Source organism: Bos indicus x Bos taurus, chromosome 23 (genome assembly GCF_003369695.1).
Source record: "Bos indicus x Bos taurus breed Angus x Brahman F1 hybrid chromosome 23, Bos_hybrid_MaternalHap_v2.0, whole genome shotgun sequence".
NCBI classification, from domain to species: Eukaryota; Metazoa; Chordata; class Mammalia; order Artiodactyla; family Bovidae; genus Bos; species Bos indicus x Bos taurus.
In genome coordinates this window covers 37,692,906-37,715,598 of record NC_040098.1, presented here as the reverse complement: position 1 = coordinate 37,715,598, position 22,693 = coordinate 37,692,906, and the positions used below count along the sequence as shown (strand labels likewise).

Sequence of the window (22,693 nt, the reverse complement as noted above, 5' to 3'; positions counted from 1 at the left end):
CCTGTCCATCACCAACTCCCGGAGTCCACCCAAACCCATGTCCATTGAGTCGGTGATGCCATCCAACCATCTCATCCTCTGTCATCCCCTTCTCCTCCTGCCCTTAATCTTTCCGAGCATCAGGGTCTTTTCAAATGAGTCAGCTCTTCGTAACAGGTGGCCAAATTATTGGAGTTTCAGCTTCAGCATCAGTCCTTCCAATGAATATTCAGGACTGATTTCCTTTAGGATGGACTGGTTGGATCTCCTTGCAGTCCAAGGGACTCTCAAGAGTCTTCTCCAACACCACAGTTCAAAAGCATCAATTCTTCAATACTCAGCTTTCTTTATAGTCCAACTCTCAATGACCGCTGGAAAAACCATAGCCTTGACTAGACAGACCTTTGTTGACAAAGTAATGTCTCTGCTTTTTAATATGCTATCTAGGTTGGTCATAACTTTCCTTCCAAGGAGTAAGCATCTTTTAATTTCATGGCTGCAGTCACCATCTGTAGTGATTTTGGAGCCCCCCAAAATAAAGTCAGCCACTGTTTCCCCATCTATTTCCCATGAAGTGATGGGACCAGATGCCATGATCTTTGTTTTCTGAATGTTGATCTTTAAGCCAACTTTTTCACTCTCCTCTTTCACTTTCCTCAAGAAGCTCTTTAGATCTTCCTATTTGAACACAGTGGGTGGGGAATGTATATGCCAGGCAACCATCATCCTCTTCAGTTAAACCCCTTTGCACCATGACAATGCCTAGGAAATAGAAATAAAACAAAAGTGAACCCTAAGTAGATGAATAGGCCTTCCAGTAACGTGTTTACTGCTTTCTTAAACCTTGTTGACCTCCTTCCTCCGTTCCTGTTTCTAACACCATTTCTTCAGTGCACCGACATAGCCATTCACCTGGACTAGGGCGGTAATTTCCTCCTGTGGTTCCCCTTGCTCAGGCTTCTGCCTTTCAGTATTCACCCTCCATACCATTGCCAGACTGAGGTTTTGAAGATACCCATTCATTTACAGCCCCCTGTGCGGTGCTGTGTTTAGTCGCTCAGTCATATCTGACTCTTTGTGGCCCCACGGACTGTAGCCCGCCAGGCTCCTCTGTCCACTGAGATTCTCCAGGCAAGAATACTGGAGTGCGTTGTCATGCCCTTCTCCAGGGGATCTTCCCAACCTAGGGATCAAACCCAGGTCTCCTGCATTGCAGGCAGATTCTTTACCATCTGAGCCACCAGGGAAACCCACGAATACTGGAGTGGGGTAGCCTATGCCTTCTGCAGGGGATCTTCCCGACCCAGAAATTGAACCGGGGTCTCCTGCATTGCAGGCGGATTCTTTACCAGCTGTGCTACCAGGGAAGCCCATACAGTCCCCTAGGAGCCTTTTACTACCCAGAGTCCCATGGCCCTTTATTAACATAAACAGTCGTCCATCTCCACCTGCAAACTTGGCTTCCTTCCAGATCCGTCTTGAACTTTGCCTTTCAGAAATACTGAGATGCCATGTTTCATGTTTGCCTTTGCACATGGAGTTCATTTTTCTTGGAGATCCATCCCTTTCTTTTTTCGTTTTGGAGACTTCACTCAAGGACATCTCCAGGAATGCTTCCATATTTGCCATTTTTTCCTCCTTAACTTCCCTCCTTCACAGTCAGTCCCTGTATTTGCTTCCATGGCTGTCCTCTCCACATTTACTGGTTTCCTTTGGCCCATTCATCTCCTTGACTACACAGTGAACTCTTTGAGAGTAGGAGCAGGCTTTGTTTACCTTTGTATCCATAGTGACTCAGTGGAACAGAGAGAGTGTTCATGAGGGTTTTGGACTGAAATTTTAAGAGGATACTGAGAGTAGAAAAAGGAATAATAAAAGCAAAAGAAATGGGCATTGGTTACATTTTGATTGCAGTAACTACCCTTTGAGGAAGGATTATTATCTCCATTTTATTGATGAGGAAACTGAGGGTCATAGAGATTAAGCTTGGCCAAAGGTCCCAGACAGCAAGTGGAGGAGCCATAACCCAAGCATGAACATCTAGAATAGTTCTAAGAAATGATCAATAAAGATAAATAAATATTTGTTGAATTGAACTGACTGATAAAATATCTACAAGCATCATTCTTGAGTGTGTTCATCATTAAATCATACACAGGAAGAGAATTTTTAAAGACCATCTGGTTTCTTTTGGTAGGATTTTATCTTAATACCAATTTGATGTAGTAAAATTAGGTAACACTCTCCTGGATTTAAAGAGTCATTCATTAGTTCCTTCAGCAAGTATTTATCAAGTACCTATTATGTGCCAGGCATTGTACTAACACATGGGAGTGTGATTTTGGGGAAGAAAACTTGCCCCAATGATGCTTTTCTGGAAACTAATCTGTCTAAAAAAAAAAAAAAAATCCCTGTAATAATGTGGATTGAACTAAACATTGATTCACCAGTGGCTGAGTATTTTACCAACCAGACTCACATAAATCATGCACACTAGTAGACCCTGATCGCTGAAGCCAGGAGCACTTATGAATCACCACGGACTTCTGGATCTTTGGGGGTTTGTTAGTTGGAACAGAAAGGACCGTAAGCAGCCAAAGAATTTATTGAAAGGATTTGTTGGCCCAGAGAACCTGTAGGACAGTTGAAGGACCAGGCTCAGCAACTGGGCAGAATCAGAAGGAGACGATACATCAGATTTTTGGCTAACATCCCTCTGCAGAACGGGCCAGTGGGGACACTGCTGTCACCGCCAGTCTGTGGTCCACATGGCTGCTGGCCCTGAACTCAGATGGCTCTGATACCACTGCCTCCACTAGAAAAGGGTTACCCTGTGTCCCCACATCGTACTATCATCAACTTCTCTTCCTTATGGGGACTTAGAATTGGCGAGCCCTGTGCACATTTAAGTCTGTGCCTTGGCTGGCAGGGCTGCTGGGATCGTCGCACCCACCTCTGCAGCTACTTTAGAGGATCAAGGGCTCTGCCTCCCCAAAAGGCCTATATGCGGGGGCATTCTCCAAGCACAGGCAGGGCGTCTAAATAGAAAAATAGTATCTGCTATGGTCTCTAAGGTGGACTTTTTAAAATCTCAGTGACGGCTACATTGTGCAGTATCAGCTCAGTTCAGTTCAGTCGCTCAGTCGTGTCCGACTCTTTGCGACCCCATGGACTGCAGCACGCCAGGCCTCCCTGTCCGTCACCAGCTCCCGGAGTTTACTCAAACTTATGTCTGTTGAGTCAGTGATGCCATCCAACCATCTCATCCTTTGTTACCCCCTTCTCCTCTCACCCTCAATCTTTCCCAGCATTAGGATCTTTTCAAATGAGTCAGTTCTTTGCAGTATTGTACAGTATGCAAATGAATAAATACTTTTGTTAACACTACTAATTAAGTTCCTGAACTATCTCGGGTAATTAGTTGCAGTGTTTTATAGAAATAATGGTCAAAGTTTTATCACATGCCTTTCTTTCTGGAAATAATAAAAGTGAAACTATAATAGTTTGTGACCACATCTAATTTCCCCCCTCCCTCTCCTCCTTCCTTCCCTTTCTCCCTCTCTCCTACCCTCCTTCTGTAAACATTTATCAAAGGTCTACTATATCCCAGGCATCGTGCTTGCTGCTAGAAAATCAAAGACAAAAGATAAATAAGACATGCTTTTTACCATCAAGTTGTCCCTAACATCATGGAGGAGAGACAGACATGGAACAGATTTTGACTCTACCATGTTAGAGGTGCTTGGATAGAAATTGGAAAAGGATTCAGTCAGGACATGAAAAATTGTATGTTCATCTTTACCCCATGGAATTGAAAGGTTGGAGCTTCCCTGGTGGCTCAGCAGTAAAGAATCCGCCTGTGGGCAAGAGACGTGGGTTTGATCCCTGGGTCAGGAAGATCTCCTGGAGGAGGGAATGGCAACGCATGTCACTATTCTTGGAATTCTCTAGAGAATTCCATGGACAGAGGAGCCTGGTGGGCTACAGTCCATGGTGTCACAAAGAGTCAGACACGACTAAAACAACTCAGCGTGCATGCACACCAAGAGGTTAGGACAAGCTTTGTAGACAAGGTGGTATTCGAATTGAGTCTTCAAGGATGTAAGTGGTCACCCGGAGAAAAGACAGACGAACATTTCGAACTGGCAGGGTAGGGGGAACTCATGATGAAAGAAGAAGGCATGAAAAATTGCTGACTGCTCAGAGTAACTCTGAACGCTTGAAACGGCTGGAACGTAGTGTTTGGGGGATGCCTGATGGACGGTATGATGTAAGACCTGGATGAAATAAAATGATGAAAGCCGCTCAGTGCATGCAAAGGGGTTTGGAGCTTACCTTGATGGCCCATGGAATCACTGAAAGAATAACATGATCCGATTTATATTTTCAAAAATCACTCAGAGGACAGTGAGGAAGAAGATCTAGAATAAGATGAAAAACCAAGAGGCCAATTAGGAAATTATTTTAGTACAGGCAAAAGATGGCAAGATCGTGTAGTACTGTCATCACAGTGGGAATGGAAAAGAGGGTAAAAAATAATTTTTTAGGAGCTGGAGTCTGTAGGACTGTATGGCTGAGGAGAAGACTGGGGTGCCCTTCCTCAAATAGAGACCCTGGGAGGAGGAACAGGATTTTGTTTGGGGGGCACCAGGGCTCGTTGGATGGAGACTGAGATGACTCTCTATGCTGTAACCATGTTGATCATCTAGATGGAGATTTTGTATTGGTGGCTGCATATAAAGGACAGGAGCTCAGGAGAGATCTGGGTTTGGGGTCAAAAATAAGAGTTTTGTCTCCATAATTACCTTACTAAGAAATCTCTAGGCTCCCCTAGTTACTAGAGGAAAGCTGATAACATATATTCCCAAAGCATGAAACTGGAAAATTCAGGCTTAGTCTCAAAATTCCAAAGTAGGAACTGAAGTTTGCACCCTCCTAAATCTCAGAGTATCTACAGCAAATAATATTGAATTTAGAAATGTGTTTTGAAAATGGAAAAGACACTGGGCTGGCAGTCGCATCTATGTCTTCCATAGAAACTCTACCCATTACTTGCTTTGTAAATTACTCTGGACTTGATTACATCTTCTCTGCAAAATGAGAACTGATTGATTTCTGTAGTCTTTTTTTTTTTTGGTTCTTGTTGCTGTTCAGTTGCTAAGTCGTGTCCAACTCTTTGTGGTCCCATGAACTGCAGCGCGTCAGGCCTCCCTCCCCCTCACCATCTCCTGGAGTTCACCCAAGTTCATGTCCGTGAACTTGTTTGGTTCTAAATTAGCCAAAATAATTAGAGTCCCACCTTGGATACATATGAAGCCACGTCCTTTTGATTTTTAAGTTAGGTCTAGCTTGGGCCTCCAGAGATTGATGGGATATCCAATGTCTCTAAGTTATCCAGACTCCTAAGTTGTGGGAATAAACACCTCTTGGAGACAGACCTGCCCTATACACGAGGTAGCCCACCTCGTGGCTGCTTTTGCTCCATCACTGCCTTCCTGAGGACCCACATGGTCACAGCTCAGTGCTCCAGCCTCTCCTGTGACGATACCATTGCTGTCTCAGGTCTCCGCGCCGAGAGGATGATAATCACTCTCCCAAGGTCCATAGCTCTTGGTTTACATTTCCTTGCTTGGCTGTTTCCCACCACACCCACACTGTGCCTCCTACACCGGAACCACCTCTCTGTCACACTGTTCTTGTGGAGCTGGGCTTATGATTCCAGGCTCGCTCTCTGCCATCATGCTGAGACCCCCTTTGGGGACCCTTGGTGTCTTTTCCCGTCAGAAGCCCTTAGTTAGTCTACTCCAATGTACCAGACACTGGTTTGTTGATACCTATTTACTTTGCATTAAAACAATTCTCCCCAAAGCCAGGGACACCCCCAAGAGGACTTGCCGTCTCTAGGACAGAGAAGTGGCTTACAAATTTCAAATAACTGCCTACTGTCATTTTTTTTAAAGCAATTCTAATTGACCAGACACCTATTTAACATTATATATCTCTATAAACAATGGACAACAGTAAGAGAAGAGGAAACACAAAAGGAGGGACCTGGAGAAAACTCGGGAGTGAAACTTTTGTAGTCAGCATCCCATTAGGCAGATACAGTCCCTGTTTAGAAATCATTTTGTTAGGATCCAGTTTTTCAGCTGAGGCTATAGGAAATTCTTGTGGTGTGTGGGAAGGAGGGTGTCCATCATCACGACAGAAAGGATAGTTCGTGCACACCACCCACCCAGCGATCAGCTCTCTGCATACGGTGGCCACATGTTGAGAGCTGCCCTTGCTGCTTCTCCCAACTTATGAAAGTGAGGGCCAACCACAGACTGCCTGGGGGTGGGGGCGAGGCTGGGGGTGAAAATGTCCACCCCACAGCATCACAGAAGAGCCAGCAAGTGGGAGGGTCTCTGAGACTGCTGAGTAATTTTCAAAGAGAAAGGGCAGTTTTTTCAAGACAGTGTGGGGAAAGCAAGCTGGACTGATGTGTAAGGAGGCAAAACATTCTAGAAGAACATCACCATTTCTTGCACAATCAACCACTGAGTATGTGTCATCAAACACGAGATGATCCTTACCTGGCAATAACACAGCTAAAATAGATCATTTAAGTAATTTCTCACTGTGACTGAGTTCAACATGGTCTTTAAGCTTCCCGTAACAAGAATACTGACACAATAGTCTGAAGTACAGGAACATTTTATTTTCTTCATAATCAGATGAAAATGTTGTGGGTACAGAGGCAGAGAAGAAGGTCATACTGGGTTTTTCTGTGCCTTAAATTTAAACAGCTTTTTTATTTTTTTAACAGTAACTGTACTATCCTAGTAAACTTTTTGAGATGAAATGAAGAATTTGGGTTTCATCAGGAAATCTACATTCACCTTAAAGAGGATACACAATAGCCTCAACTTCGTTATTTTCTGAAGATGAGTTCTTTGGGAACCAGAATCCTGTTTTTGCTTTGTACTCATTGCTTGTGTCAGGAAGACGTGAGAGACAAAGCCCAGCGGGTTGACTTCAGCCACGACAGCCCGATGTACTGAGCATGAAATATGCGATGTGTGTAATTGCTGGATCCTAATCCCATCTAATGAAAACCCAGGACGGTGACTTGCTGATCCTTGGTTTCATAATTAGAAGTTTTGCAGGAACAGACCAAGTCAAGAGAAGAGGTGTACTTTTATAACTAGCGGTTGCTATAATTAAAGTTATTAGTTAAGGAAGGGCTGTTACTCGGGGCAAAACAATCAGAAGGAAGTTTAAGCAATTAAGTCAAATTCACTGTGGTTGTGAGGGTTTGGGTTTCTTGTCCCCCTTTCTTTCTGGAAAACAAAACAACCTCAGGCAAGGGTTCTGGACTTCTCAAAGAGCATCTTGACTCTGCAGTGGCTGGAGGGCAAACAATGAGCAGTGAACTGTGCTGCTGATTCTATCAGCAGGTTAATTAAGAAAGCTGTGAGTGATGATTAAAAAAAAAAAGCCAGCACATTTTCAGTTCATATTGACAAAATCCATGACCTAGGCAGAACCAATGTTTGTTCAATACTAGGAAGACATGCTAGAGGCATTTAGAGGAAAGGACTGACACAGAAAGCTGAAGGTCCAGTTTGGGATGTCCCCTGTTAATAGTGTTAGCAGAATTGATCGTTAGAAATTCCACATGCTTTTTCCTTTCATATAAATTATGTAAGCAGAACTGTTCAGGCCCTCAGACTCATTCTGAAAAACCCAGTTCACTCATGATGGAGTCGTCGTAAAGGAGCTCTGGTTTGGGAGACTGGGTTCTGGTCCAAGCTCTGAAACTAACGTGTTACAAGTTTGGGGACAGTGGGTTTGACTCTGCATTTCCACTTCTAAACTTCAAGACAGTCCAGTCTCAGGAGTGCAGAAAACCCACCTTCCCCACGTAGCATCTTCCACTGGGGGAGTCTGTTCCCAGCTCTGGTACAGGCTGGTAGGAATGCATTGCCCATAGGGCAGTGGCACGGAGTGGCACCTCCTCCTGCAGGATGAATCACTGCATCTGCTGCCTGGGCAGAGACTGATGAGGAATTTGAGAGGAGACCATATGGAGGGTTGTCCTAGGTTTGCAATCCCTGAAGTCAGACCTTGATCAGGAAAAGGCTCCCTGTTCCCTAGTTAAGCTTCTGTTTCATTGACCTCAATGTTGGCTATTCTGTTTCCCTTTCCATGACCTGTGTGTGTGTCTGTGTGTGTTAGTCCCTGACTCATGTCCACCTCTTTGCAACTCCATGGACTGTAGGCCACCAGCTCCTCTGTCCATGGGATTTCCCAGGCAAGAATACTGGAGTGGGGAGCCATTTTCTCCTCCAGGGGAATCTTCCTGACCCAGGGATCAAACTTGGGTCTTCTGAATTGCAGGCAGATTCTTTACCATCTAAGCCACAGGGAAGCCCATTCCATGACCATGAGTCATTCCCAGCCCCCCAGAATTTGTCCCCTTGGAAACACCACAAGCCATTTCCTTGTGTTGCTGACAAGCTTGAAGTGTCTATGGGATTGCTTAAGGGTCATGGAAAAGAGGTAAAAGGGAGTAAAAGGGCTCCTCCTAGACCTGGCATTGACTTTCCCTCCCTGCCCCTTCCCACTTAGAGAGGCCACCACTGGTGATGCCCAGTTGGCTCAGGGCAAGGAGCCACCACAGAAAAAGGTAGGGAGAAGGGACCTCTCTCAGGAGGCTCAGGATGTAAGGGATGTAACTGACAAACCTCTGACTGAAAAATAAGACAGTCAGGTATGCTCAAAATGTTCTTTTGACACAGTGACTCACCACCTCAGAGATGAGTTCACAACATCATTCCCTGAAGCCTGACTGTCAACACTTGAGCATCTTTAGAGACTTAAGCTCCAAATTTAATCCTGTGATATTCTGCACCCTTTAAAAGTCTGGTGGTAAGAGATACAAATACTGACTCCACAAAGTGAGTTCAGAGATTTGATTGAAAAATTAAAATACACTTAAATAATCTCACTCGCTCTGGTTTATAGGAGCAAGAATATTGTGTATTTGGACAAAGTTGGCTGGATGGCATATTGAAAACCTCAGATGAAAATGAGGAGAGGGAGACCTTATAAGTCACATGGAAGAATCACAGGACATCCCTGGGAAGGTCATAATAGCAAGAGTCTTAAAAGAAATAGCAATAGAAGACCTTAATTATCAAGGTCTTAACAAGGGGCAATTGGAAGTGGAATGAATAGAGTTGGAATAATTGAGCTCTGAAAATACACAGGGAGATGGAAACTCAACTCAGGGAACTAAATACACCATAAATTAGATAAAAGCAGAATCTCAAAACCAGAATCTATGCCAGAGGCACCGACAGGGGGTTTTTATTGCTTTTAAGGGGTGACAGTTGGAGTAGCATGGGCTTACTGGCTATGTACCTCTGTTCCATCCTATCTGCCCCTACGCTTTGCCTCATATGATAGGAAAGCTTAACTTGTAAGGTTGCATTGGCCAAATGCCAGGCAGAAATATTGAGGAAGGGGTGCCACTAAAAACAAAAATTTCACATTGAGATTTGCTAGTGAAAATTTTACTTTTTTTTTTTTTTTTTTACAAATAGTCATGGTACTTTCAGGTACACAGGCATTTTCTCTACTTTCACAACCTCTGTCTTATCAGTTCAATTGTCACTCAGTCGTTTCTGACTCTTTGCAACCCCATGAACTGCAGCATGCCTGGCCTCCCTGTCCATCACCAACTCCCGGAGTTCACCCAAACTCATGTCCATTGAGTTGGTGATGTCATCCAACCATCTTATCCTCTGTTCTCCCCTTCTCCTCCTGCCCTCAATCTTCCCCAGCATCGGGGTCTTTTCAAATGAGTTAGCTCTCCACATCAGGTGGCCAAAGTATTGGAGTTTCAGCTTCAACATCAGTCCTTCCAATGAACACCTAGGACTGATCTCCTTTAGGATGGACTGGTTGGATCTCCTTGCAGTCTAAGAGACTCTCAAGAGTCTTCTCCAACACCACAGTTCAAAAGCATCAATTCTTCGGTACTCAGCTTTCTTCACAGTTCAACTCTCACATCCATACACGACTACTGGAAAAACCATAGGCTTGACTAGACAGACCTCTGTTGACAAAGTAATGTCTCTGCTTTTGAATATGCTATCTAGGTTGGTCATAACTTTCCTTCCAAGGAGTAAGCGTCTTTTAATTTCATGGCTGCAATCAACATCTGCAATGATTTTGGAGCCCAGAAAAATAAAGTCAGCCACTGTTTCCACTGTTTCCCCATCTATTTGCCATGAAGTGATGGGACCGGATATCATGATCTTCGTTTTGTAAATGTTGAGCTTTAAGCCAACTTTTTCACTCTCCTCTTTCACTTTCATCAAGAGGCTTTTTAGTTCCTCTTCACTTTCTGCCATAAGGGTGGTGTCATCTGCATATCTGAGGTTATTGATATTTCTCCCGGCAATCTTGATTCCAGCTTGTGTTTCTTCCAGCCCAGCATTTCTCATGATGTACTCTGCATAGAAGTTAAATAAGCAGGGTGACAATATACAGCCTTGACGTACTCCTTTTCCTATTTGGAACCAGTCTGTTGTTCATGTCCAGTTCTAACTGTTGCTTCCTGACCTGCATACAGATTTCTCAAGAGGTAGGTCAGGTGGTCTGGTATTCCCATCTCTTTCAGAATTTTCCACAGTTTATTGTGATCCACACAGTCAAAGGCTTTGGCATAGTCAATAAAGCAGAAATAGATGTTTTTCTGGAACTCTCTTGCTTTTTCCATGATCCAGCGGATGTTGGCAATTTTATCTCTGGTTCCTCCGCCTTTTCTAAAACCAGCTTGAACATCTGGAAGTTCATGGTTCACATATTGCTGAAGCCTGGCTTGGAGAATTTTGAGCATCACTTTACTAGCATGTGAGATGAGTGCAATTGTGTGGTATTTTGCACATTCTTTGGCATTGCCTTTCTTTGGGATTGGAATGAGAACTGACCTTTTCCAGTCCTGTGGCCACTGCTGAGTTTTCCAAATTTGCTGGCATACTGAGTGCAGCACTTTCACAGCATCATCTTTCAGGATTTGAAATAGCTCAACTGGAATTCCCTCACCTCCACTAGCTTTGTTCGTAGTGATGCTTTCTAAGGCCCACTTGACTTCACATTCCAGGATGTCTGGCTCTAGGTGAGTGATCACACCATCATGGTTATCTAGGTCGTGAAGATCTTTTTGTACAGTTCTTCTGTGTATTCTTGCCACCTCTTCTTAATATCTTCTGCTTCTGTTAGGTCCATACCATTTCTGTCCTTTATCGAGCCCATCTTTGCATGAAATGTTCCCTTGGCATCTCTAATTTTCTTGAAGAGATCCCTAGTCTTTCTCATTGTATTGTTTTCCTCTGTTTCTTTGTGTTGATCGCTGAGGAAGGCTTTCTTATCTCTCCTTGCTATTCTTTGGAACTCTGCATTCAAATGGGTATATCTTTCCTTTTGTCCTTGCCTTTAGCTTCCCATCTTTTCACAGCTATTTGTAAGGCCTCCCCAGACAGCCATTTTGCTTTTTTGCCTTTCTTTTTTTGGGGATGGCCTTGATTCCTTTCTCCTGTACAAAGTCACGAACCTCTGTCCATAGTTCATCAGGCACTCTATCAGATCTAGTCCCTTAAATCTATTTCTCACTTCCACTGTATAGTCATAAGGGATTTGCTTTAGGTCATATCTGAATGGTCTAGTGGTTTTCTCCACTTTTTCTTTCTTGTAAGTCTCTAAATATCATATTCTGATTATATTATTTCCCTGCTCAACATATATTAGTCTCTTCGTGTCTGTAGAATTAAGTCCAGCTATCTCAGCCTAGCCCTTGTGCAAGTTCTGCATTATCCAGATCCATGGGTGTTGACCTACAGTCTACAGCAGACCTGTGCCCCTTCATAGAGGTATGTGACAAGTGCTGGTCCCCACAGTGGATGTTAGTGGTTTGCATTTGGCACTCATTTCTTTTCCTCCTTCCTTTATCCTGGCAACCCACTCCAGTATTCTTTCCTGGAGAATCCCATGGACAGAGGAGCCTGGTGCACTAGAGTCCATAGGGCCACACAGAGTCAGACACGAATGAAGTGACTTTGCAGGTATCCTAAGATAACCCTTATTTTTCTCAGATCTCCATTTATACTCTACTTGGAAATGCATCTCAGAGTAAAAGGAAGGCTCTGATTGGTCTAACAATAATCCAAATCCTGTTGTCAATGATTGGTTTAGAAATGTGCTAATTACACAGTTCTGGCCAATGAGATGTGAGAAGTGTGTCAGAGGCCTCTGGAACTTTTCTTGGTCTTGAGAGAGGCTTAGAAAGAAGTGAAGTCTGTCTTTGGATGCTGCATGTGACTGGGTTTCCTGAAAGTAAGCCAGCCCCAAGGATGGAAGAGCAGAGAGAATCTAGGTCCTTAATGGCAACCCCCAGCTGCTGAAGCAACTACTAACTCTCCAGTCTGCCCTGCTTCTGGACATCCTGTGATACTGATATGATACTATTTCGTAGTTTAAATCAGGGTCAGCCTTTCAGCTACTTGCAGCCAAAAACATTGCCCCCCGTGTTGGCCCCTTTTTATTTACTGCTTCAACCTCATTCCAGTCTGAATCTTTACCACTTCAGGGTCCCCGCTAGATGTATCTGTGCTTCTCTATAAATGCCCCCCCAAACACCCTCCCTCCTTCCCTCTGCCCAGCTTCTGAAATCCTCACCATTAAAAAGCTTTTAAAAACATCCTTACCATTAAGAACTCTTTCCTCATAATCCACTCTCTCCTACCGGCAAGTTTTCTCTCCTTTGAATTCCTAAACCCTTTCCTTGCATCTCTTCTGGCATTTTTCCTATTCAGGCATTATAGTTATTTGTGTGAACATCAGGTCTTTTTCTCATTGGAAAGTCCTGGGCTGTGTCATTTATAGTTTTGTATTCACCTCCTACCTACAGTAGAGTCTGTGTTTAATATAAAGCACAAGAAATTGGTTGATGGAATCAGATATGACTAGACTGACTTACCACCCACCCTCTGAGAACTCAGTGGACACTAATTAGCATACTAATGAAGTAAGAAAACTAATGACGCAGTTGATTCTCTCAAATGTCACCTCCATGTGAGACATGTATGAAAATGAAATTTTTGAAGAATCTGGCCTCTCTAGTAAATCAAGTTGAGTGAAATTCAGTGGTGACAATTGAATGACATTGTAAACAATAGGATCAATTCACTAAGAAAGCTCTTTGCATTTAAAATGCAAGAGTAAATTGCCCAAAGAGCTTGGCTCTGGTTTTTCAGTTGAGTGGAACAGTCAGATGCCCAGATTTCAAGAGCAAAATTGGAACAAAACATAGTGCAGAAATTATGCTCCCAATTCATCTGATGAAATAATTGGCTTGTAGGATTTACAATACTGTGACAAATCTAACAAATTAGGAAACTGACATCTTGGTTTGAGATGAAGGCTATATATCATACTGTTAAGTGGCAATAGAATATTGACTTCATTCAGAAATCATGGGTCCCATTTATGTTCACCTTGTGATAATTTATTGACACACCACTCATGATTTCTACACTCTTCTGTCAAGGTATTTTGTTTCCATAAAATGATGAACATAATATGCTGTTCTTTCATGAATACAACATATTTTAAATAAGGATATTAATGTTAATATTTTCTGTTCTATGCATTTCCTGTTTTTTCAGAGAATTTTTTGTTCTTATGTTTTGATCAAATCTTCTTCAAATGTCTGGCAACCTTTGGTTGTTCACATGCATTCCAGACTATGGCAATAAAAAGTGTGTTTAGAAGCTCAAAAAGAAGGAAAGAAATCATGGGTCAATAACCTTGCATTTCTTTTTCATGGGATCTTTTAAAACAATGACATTATTTGTTGATCTCTGACCCATGTCTGACTGTAAAGATACAACTAAGATTGGAGACACATTTTAACTTCATCATAATTTTTAATTAATTTGAAATATTTTATGCATACAGGAAAACACAGAAGCTAATGTTACAGACACCCCATATACCCAACATCCTTATTTAACATGATAATATTAGGCTGCATTTGCAATATTTCTTTTATATTTTAGATCACATCCTTTTGTGTGATGCTCAGGATAAATTTCTACTCAGATTTTGAATTCACAAATCATTATGATTTTCTTGAGTTTGATTTTTGATTTAGAGAGTAAATTTACAGAGAGTAAAATACATAGTAAATAAGTGTAGGTCCAGTGATTTTTGACAGACCTACACACCTGTGTAAACAAACATCCCAGTGTAGATGTACATTTTCATCACTCTAGAGACCTTGCTTGTGCCATGTTGCCGTCAGTCCCTCTCAAGAAGCAAATCCTGTTCTATCACAGTAGATTATTTTTGCCTGTTCTTAAACGCCATGTAAATGAAATCATATGGTATACATATTCTTTTGTGTGTCTGACTTCTTTAGCATGACAAAAAGGGTTTAAGATTTACCAATGTTGTTACATGTTTCCATTTTCCTCTTTAGATTGCTTAGTAATTTTCAATCATATGAATATACTATAATTTCCTTATCCATTCTCTTCCTAATGGACTTTAGGGTAAGCTTGGGATTATGAATAAAGTTGCAGTGAACATTTTTGTGCATGTCTTTTGGTAGATATGTGTTTTAATTTTCTTGAGTTAAATACTTAGAATGGAATTGCTGAGTCTTGGGGAGGTACATTTTTAATTTTATAAGAAGCCAAGAAACTTTTTGTGTAGGGATTGTACAATTTTATATACCCAGCAATGGTATGAGAGTGCTAATCACTGCACATTCTTGCCCGCATTTGATGGTTGTTAGTCTTTTTAACTATTATTTTTTAGTGAAATAAGTGGCTTCTCATTGTGGTTTTAATTTGCATTTCTTTGTTGACTAGGAAAATTGAGCACTCCATGTTTTCTTTTTATCATACTAATATACTTTTGGTGAAGTATCTAAGCATTTTGCCCATTTGAAAATAAGCTTCCTTTTTAAAAATGTTGATTTGTAGTGGATTTATGTATTTTGGATTCAAGTCCCGTGATATATAATTACATATATATATATATATGATTTTTCTCTTGTGACTTCCCTTTGCATTTTCTTAATGGTATATTTTGATTAGTAGAAATTTTTGTTTCTCTTTTCCTGCTTTTTGGAGTTAGTAAAATATTTTTTAGCATTCTGTTTCCTCTATTGACTTTTTAAAAATAGCTTTTTTAAGGCATAGTTGACATACAATAAACGGTACATATTTAAAGTGTACAATTTTATAGGTTTTGTCATATGTATACACCTGCAAAACCATTCCCATAACCAAGATAATAAACATATCCATCACTCCTGACATATTTCTTCAGTGCGCCTTCTGTAATCTTTTTCCCCATCTCTTCTCCTCCCCATTTTTTTAATCCCTTTGTAGTAACTACAGATATGCTTTCTGTTACTATAGATTAGTTTGCATTTTTTAGAATTGTATAAAAATGGAATCATGCTCTGTCTACTCTTTTTTTGTTTGGCTTCTTCCAGTAGCATAATCAATTTTGGTTCACCCTTATACTTAAAAGTGAAAATCACTCAGTTGTGTCCAACTCTTTGGGACTCCATGGACTATACAGTCCATGGAATTCTCCAGGCCAGAATACTGGGGTAGCCTTTCCCTTCTCCAGGGGATCTTCCCAACCCAGGGATCAAACACAGGTCTCCCCCATTACAGGCAGACTCTTTACCAGCTGAGCCACAAGGGAAGCCCTCCTTATATTTGAGTGTGTCAATTCATCACTTTCTATTACAGGGAAGTATTCCATTTGTATCCATTCATCTACTTATGAACATTGGGACTGTGTTCAGTTTGGGGCTATTAAAGATAAAATTTCTATAATCATTTGAGTGCAAGTCTTAGTTTTGGCACATGCTTTCTGTTCTCTTGAGTTAATCTCTGGTAGGAGAATGGCTGAATCCTATGATAGGCTTAGGTTTAACATTTTAAGAAACTGTCAAGCTGTTTTCCCATGGTTGCATTATTTTATATCCCCATTCTCTGTGTAGGAATGTTCAGGTGCTCCACATATTCATCCACACTGATATAATTTTAGACATTCTAATAGATGCTATAGCATCTCACTGTGATTTTAATTTGCATTTCCCTAATGACTGAGATTGAACATTTTTTTAAAATCTGCTTATTTTCTTTGGCCAAATATGTATTCAAATCTTTTGACCATTAAAAAAAATTGGGTTGTTGTTTTCTTACTATTGAATTTTGAGAATTCTTTATATTTTCTGGATCCAAGTTTTTTTTATCAGATGATTTGCAAATATTTACCCTCATTTGTATTTGGTATTTTCATCCTCTTCATTTTCTTATTATAAATGGCAGGAGTTTCTATTTCTGATTAAATGTAATTTATCAATTTGTTCTTTTATGGATCTTGCTTTTGTTGTCGTATCTAAGAAATCTTTGCCTTACCCAAGGTCACAGAGACTTTCTCCTATGTGTTCTTCTATAAAGTTTAAAGTTTGGGTTTTATATTTAGATCTGTGATCCACTTTGAGTTAATTTTTGTATTGATAGAAGTTTACTTTTTGCATATGGATATCCAATTGTGGGGCTTCCCTGGTGACTCAGACAGTAAAAGAATCTGCCCACAATGGGGAGACCCAGGTTCACTCCCTGGATTGGGAAGACGCCCTGGAGAAGGAAATGGCAACCCACTCCAATATTCTTGCCTGGAGAATTCCACGGACAGAGGAACCTGGCAGGCAATAGTCCATGGGTTGCAAAAGTTGGACATGACTGAGCGACTAATGCACACACATCCGATTGTGATGCAACATTTGTTGAATGTCGGTTGACTTTTTAGGTATTCCTCTTTGTATTTGTTTTAAAAACTATTGCCCTAGGGAGTTTATTATACATTCTTAGTTTGTCATAGTCCACTTAAAGTAATATTGTACTACTTCATGTAAAATATGAGAATCTTGCAGTAGTATAATTCCATATGCTACTACTCCATTCTTTATGAATTATATTTTGCTTCTATTTATGTTTTAAAATCCACATCAAAATGTTCAGATCAGATCAGATCAGATCAGTTGCTCAGTCGTGTCTGACTCTTTGTGACCCCATGAATCACAGCACGCCAGGCCTCCCTGTCCATCACCAACTCCCGGAGTTCACTCAGACTCATGTCCATCGAGTCAGTGATACCATCCAGCCATCTCATCCTCTTGTTTTCCCCTTCTCCTCCTGCCCCCAATCCCTCCCAGCATCAGAGTCTTTTCCAGTGAGTCAACTCTTCGCATGAGGTGGCCAAAGTACTGGAGTTTCAGCTTCAGCATGATTCCTTCCAAAGAAATCCCAGGGCTGATCTCCTTCAGAATGGACTGGTTGGATCTCCTTGCAGTCCAAGGGACTCTCAAGAGTCTTCTCCAACACCACAGGAAAAACCATAGCCTTGACTAGACGAACCTTTGTTGGCAAAGTAATGTCTCTGCTTTTGAATATGCTATTTACGTTGGTCATAACTTTCCTTCCAAGGAGTAAGCGTCTTTTAATTTCATGGCTGCAGTCACCATCTGCAGTGATTTTGGAGACCAGAAAAATAAAGTCTGACACTGTTTCCACTGTTTCCCCATCTATTTCCCATGAAGTGGTGGGACCGGATGCCATGATCTTCGTTTTCTGAATGTTGAGCTTTAAGCCCACTTTTTCACTCTCCACTTTCACTTTCATCAAGAGGCTTTTTAGTTCCTCTTCACTTTCTGCCATAAGGGTGGTGTCATCTGCATATCTGAGGTTATTGAAATTTCTCCCGACAATCTTGATTCCAGCTTGTGTTTCTTCCAGTCCAGCATTTCTCATGATGTACTCTGCATAGAAGTTAAATGAGCAGGGTGACAATATACAGCCTTGACGTACTCCTTTTCCTATTTGGAACCAGTCTGTTGTTCCATGTCCAGTTCTAACTGTTGCTTCCTGACCTGCATACAGGTTTCTCAAGAGGCAGGTCAGGTGGTCTGGTATTCCTATCTCTTGCAGAATTTTCCACAGTTTATTGTGATCCACACAGTCAAAGGCTTTGGCATAGTGAATAAAGCAGAAATAGATGTTTTTCTGGAACTCTCTTGCTTTTTCTATGAACCAGCGGATGTTGGCAATTTGATCTCTGGTTCCTCTGCCTTTTCTAAAACCAGCTTGAACATCAGGAAGTTCACGGTTCACATATTGCTGAAGCCTGGCTTGGAGAATTTTGAGCATTACTTTACTAGCGTGTGAGATGAGTGCAATTGTGCAGTAGTTTGAGCATTCTTTGGCATTGCCTTTCTTTGGGATTGGAATGAAAACTAACCTTTTCCAGTCCTGTGGCCACTGCTGAATTTTCCAAATTTGCTGGCATACTGAGTGCAGCACTTTCACAGCATCATCTTTCAGGATTTGAAATAGCTCAACTGGAATTCCATCACCTCCACTAGCTTTGTTCGTAGTGATGCTTTCTAAGGCCTACTTGACTTCACATTCCAGGATGTCTGGCTCTAGGTCAGTGATCACACCATCATGATTATCTGGGTTGTGAAGATCTTTTTTGTACAGTTCTTCTGTGTATTCTTGCCATCTCTTCTTAATATCATCTGCTTCTATTAGGTCCATACCATTTCTGTCCTTTATCGAGCTCATCTTTGCATGAAATGTTCCTTTGGTATCTCTGATATTCTTGAAGAGATCCCTAGTCTTTCCCATTCTGTTGTTTTCCTCTATTTCTTTGCATTGATCACTGAAGAAGGCTTTCTTATCTCTTCTTGCTATTCTTTGGAACTCTGCATTCAGATGTTTATATCTTTCCTTTTCTCCTTTGCTTTTTGCTTCTCTTCTTTTCACAGCTATTTGTAAGGCCTCCCCAGACAGCCATTTTGCTTTTTTGCATTTCTTTTCTATGGGAATGGTCTTGATCCCTGTCTCCTGTACAATGTCACGAACCTCATTCCATAGTTCATCAGGCACTCTGTCTATCAGATCTAGGCCCTTAAATCTATTTCTCACTTCCACTGTATAATCATAAGGGATTTGATTTAGGTCATACCTGAATGGTCTAGTGGTCTTCCCTACTTTCTTCAATTTAAGTCTGAATGTAGCAATAAGAAGTTCATGGTCTGAGCCACAGTCAGCTCCTGGTCTTTTTTTTTGCTGACTGTATAGAGCTTCTCCATCTTTGGCTGCAAAGAATATAATCAATCTGATTTCGGTGTTGACTGTCTGGTGATGTCCATGTGTAGAGTCTTCTCTTGTGTTGTTGGAAGAGGGTGTTTGTTATGACCAGTGCATTTTCTTGGTAAAACTCTATCAGTCTTAGCCCTGCTTCATTCCGTAGTCCAAGGCCAGATTTGCCTGTTACTCCAGGTGTTTCTTGACCTCCTACTTTTGCATTCCAGTCCCCTATAATGAAAAGGACATCTTTTCTGGGTGTTCTAAAAGGTCTTGTAGGTCTTCATAGAACCATTCAACTTCAGCTTCTTCAGCATTACTGATTGGGGCAGACTTGGATTACTGTGATATTGAATGGTTTGCCTTGGAAACGAACAGAGATCATTCTGTTGTTTTTGAGATTGCATCCAAGTACTGCATTTCGGACTCTTTTGTTGACCATGATGGCCACTCCATTTCTTCTGAGGGATTCCTGCCCGCAGTAGTAGATATAATGGTCATCTGAGTTAAATTCACCCATTCCAGTCCATTTGAGTTCGCTGATTCCTAGAATGTCGACATTCACTCTTGCCATCTCTTGTTTGACCACTTTCAATTTGCCTTGATTCATGGACCTGACATTCCAGGTTCCTATGCAATATTGCTCTTTACAGCATCGGACCTTGCTTCTATCACCAGTCACATCCACAGCTGGATATTGTTTTTGCTTTGGCTCCATCCCTTCATTCTTTCTGGAGTTATTTCTCCACTGATCTCCAGTAGCATATTGGGCACCTACTGACCTGGGGAGTTTGTCTTTCAGTATCCTATCATTTTGCCTTTTCATACTGTTCATGGGGTTCTCAAGGCAAGAATACTGAAGTGGTTTGCCATTCCCTTCTCCAGTGGACCACATTCTGTCAAATCTCTCCACCATGATCTGCCTGTCTTGGGTTACTCCACGGGCATGGCTTAGTTTCATTGAGTTAGACAAGGCTGTGGTCCTAGTGTGATTAGATTGACTAGTTTTCTGTGAGTATGGTTTCAGTGTGTTTGCCCTCTGATGCCCTCTTGCAACACCTACCGTCTTACTTGGGTTTCTCTTACCTTGGGCATGGGGTATCTCTTCACGGCTGCTCCGGCAAAGCGCAGCCATTGCTCCTTACCTTGGACGAGGGGTATCTCCTCACCACCGCCCTTCCTTCCAAAATGTTACTATAGTTAATTTAAATGGTCAATTTTGCTTTAAATAAATTTTAAAAAATAAGAAAGGTAGGTTTTTTAAAATGTATCCACATATTTACTAAGAGCGTTATTGATTTCTCTTTGTATAATTAAAGTTCCTTCTGTTATCATTTCTCTTCAGTCTGAAGAATGTCCTTTAGCATTTCTTGAGGTGAGGATCTGCTAGTAATGCATTTTCTCAGCTTTCTTTTATCCAGAAATTCATTTAAACCTCATTTATTGAAGGATATTTTCACTGGCTGTAGAATTCTAGGTTGACAGTTTTGTCTCTGTGTTTTATACATATCCATATCATTCAATTGTTTTCTGACTTTTGTTGTTTTCTGTGAGTAATAGTCATTCATAATTCTTATCTTTGTTCCTTGATGTACAGTATCTCTTTTCCTCTAAATGCTTTACAATTTATCTTTGATTTTTACTACTTGGACTATGATATGCCTACTTATGATTTTCTTCATGTCTTCCATCAATTTTGGAAAATTCTCATCTACTAATGCTTACTTTTTTCCCTCTCCTCTCTCCTCTCCTTCTTCATCTCCACTTACACTATGCTAGAGCACTTTGTATTGTCCCTCAGGCCACTGAGGTTTTATTTGTTTTTATTTCCAACATTTTTTTCTTCATGTTTAGCAATTTGGAAAATTTCTGTTGAGCCATCTTCAGGGTCACTGATGCCTTTTTTATAGTATCCACTTTGCTATTAAATTTATTCAAGGGATCTTTATTTCAGATTTTGTATTTTTCAGTTTAATATCCATTGGCTCCTTTTTATTGTTTATATTTATTGACTAAGATTCCCCATCTCTTACATCACATTTATTCATGCTTTATTTCATATCCTTAAGGATATTTATAATAGGTGTTTTAAAATCCTCATGTGCTAAACCTAACATCTGGGTCATTTCAAGGTCTGTTTCTATTTTTTATCCCTTGATTCTTTGCAGATTTAATAATATTTTATTGCATGCTATATATTGTAAATGATACATTGTAGGGAGAATTTGTTGTAGGGAGATGTTGTCTCCCTTTAAAGGGTGATGAGTTTTGTTTTGGTAGTGGTTACATAATTTGTATTGATGAATCTTGATCTAGTCAGACTTTGTTTTAGAATGTCTTAGAATGGTCAGTTACTATTTTTGCCCTAACTCCTGTGGAATGGCTTTTATTCTAAGATATAAATTTTACTAAGAAATGGCTTTATAAGAGTCTCAATTGAATATCTTATGTTTTCATTGAGGATGTTCACTCCAGCTGGGCTGCAATCCCAAAGTCTCCAAACTCTGGGTGATCACTAATACCTCTTCAGCTCTCAGCCTCCAGCAGCAGAATTCAGAGTCAGACTTTGTACATGTCCTTCTCAGTTCTTGGCCCAGGATCTGAGGGATTCTCCACCCAGTTTTCTCAGGCTCCAGCTCTGTATAACTTCCCTTTCTCTGGCCATGCCCCCACACATTCTAGCTGCCTTCAAAACACCTTCTGATAATAGTGGTAATATGGATAACTCTATCTTGTTTCTGATTTTAACAGAACTGTCTTTAGTATTTCATTGCTAGTTTCCAATAAGTGCTCTTATAATTTTTCCTTTATTTTACTTAGAGGTTTCACCATGAATTATATCAATTACTCTTTTACCATATATTGGTATAGTCCTATAATTTCCCCTGAATTTTTTTTGTTATATTAACACTTTTTTTTAAATTTTATTTTATTTTTAAACTTTACATAATTGTATCCCCCTGAATTTATTAATGAAATAAATTATGTTGATAAAATTTCTAATTCACATTCTTAGATTTCTGTAATAGATCCATCATTTATACACTGATAGGTATGTTTTTCAATTTTTCAAGCCCTTAACATTTCAATTAATAAACCAGAATAATAAGTTTTAAAACATAGTGTGCTTTACCAAGAAAAGGAAAAGCACTAAGTTTCAGTCATTTTGTCTTAACTAAACATACCAAGGCAAGTAAATATAGTTAAAAGAAGTTTGTACTTCAGCTCTCTACTTATGTTTACTAAGACAGTTCCATTCAGCTTTATAGAAGTATAATTGATGACAATTGCACATTAAAGGCCAAGTTGATATTGTGAAGTGAAAATAATTTAGATTCCTGGATCTACCTCTTATGAAGCAAGTGACCTTGTTTAAGTTACGTACCCACTCAGAGCTTCAGTTACCATCTCTGTAAGGTCCGGGTAAACCACACCTATCCTGCCAGGTTAATGGTAGCATCAAATGTGATGATGGATGGGGGTAT

At 40.7% G+C, this 22,693-nt stretch overlaps 1 long non-coding RNA gene across 1 annotated transcript in view; it reads right to left on the bottom strand.

Moving 5' to 3' along the window:
• Positions 1-577: 577 nt before the first annotated feature.
• The window catches only part of LOC113882120, a 189,583-nt gene continuing 167,467 nt past the window's right edge, over positions 578-22,693 (bottom strand). The window contains exons 5-6 of the long non-coding RNA XR_003508288.1: positions 4,315-4,400; positions 578-741 (exon numbers count right to left, since the gene is read on the bottom strand). This is a non-coding gene — a long non-coding RNA (uncharacterized LOC113882120). The remainder of the gene's footprint in view (positions 742-4,314; positions 4,401-22,693) is intronic.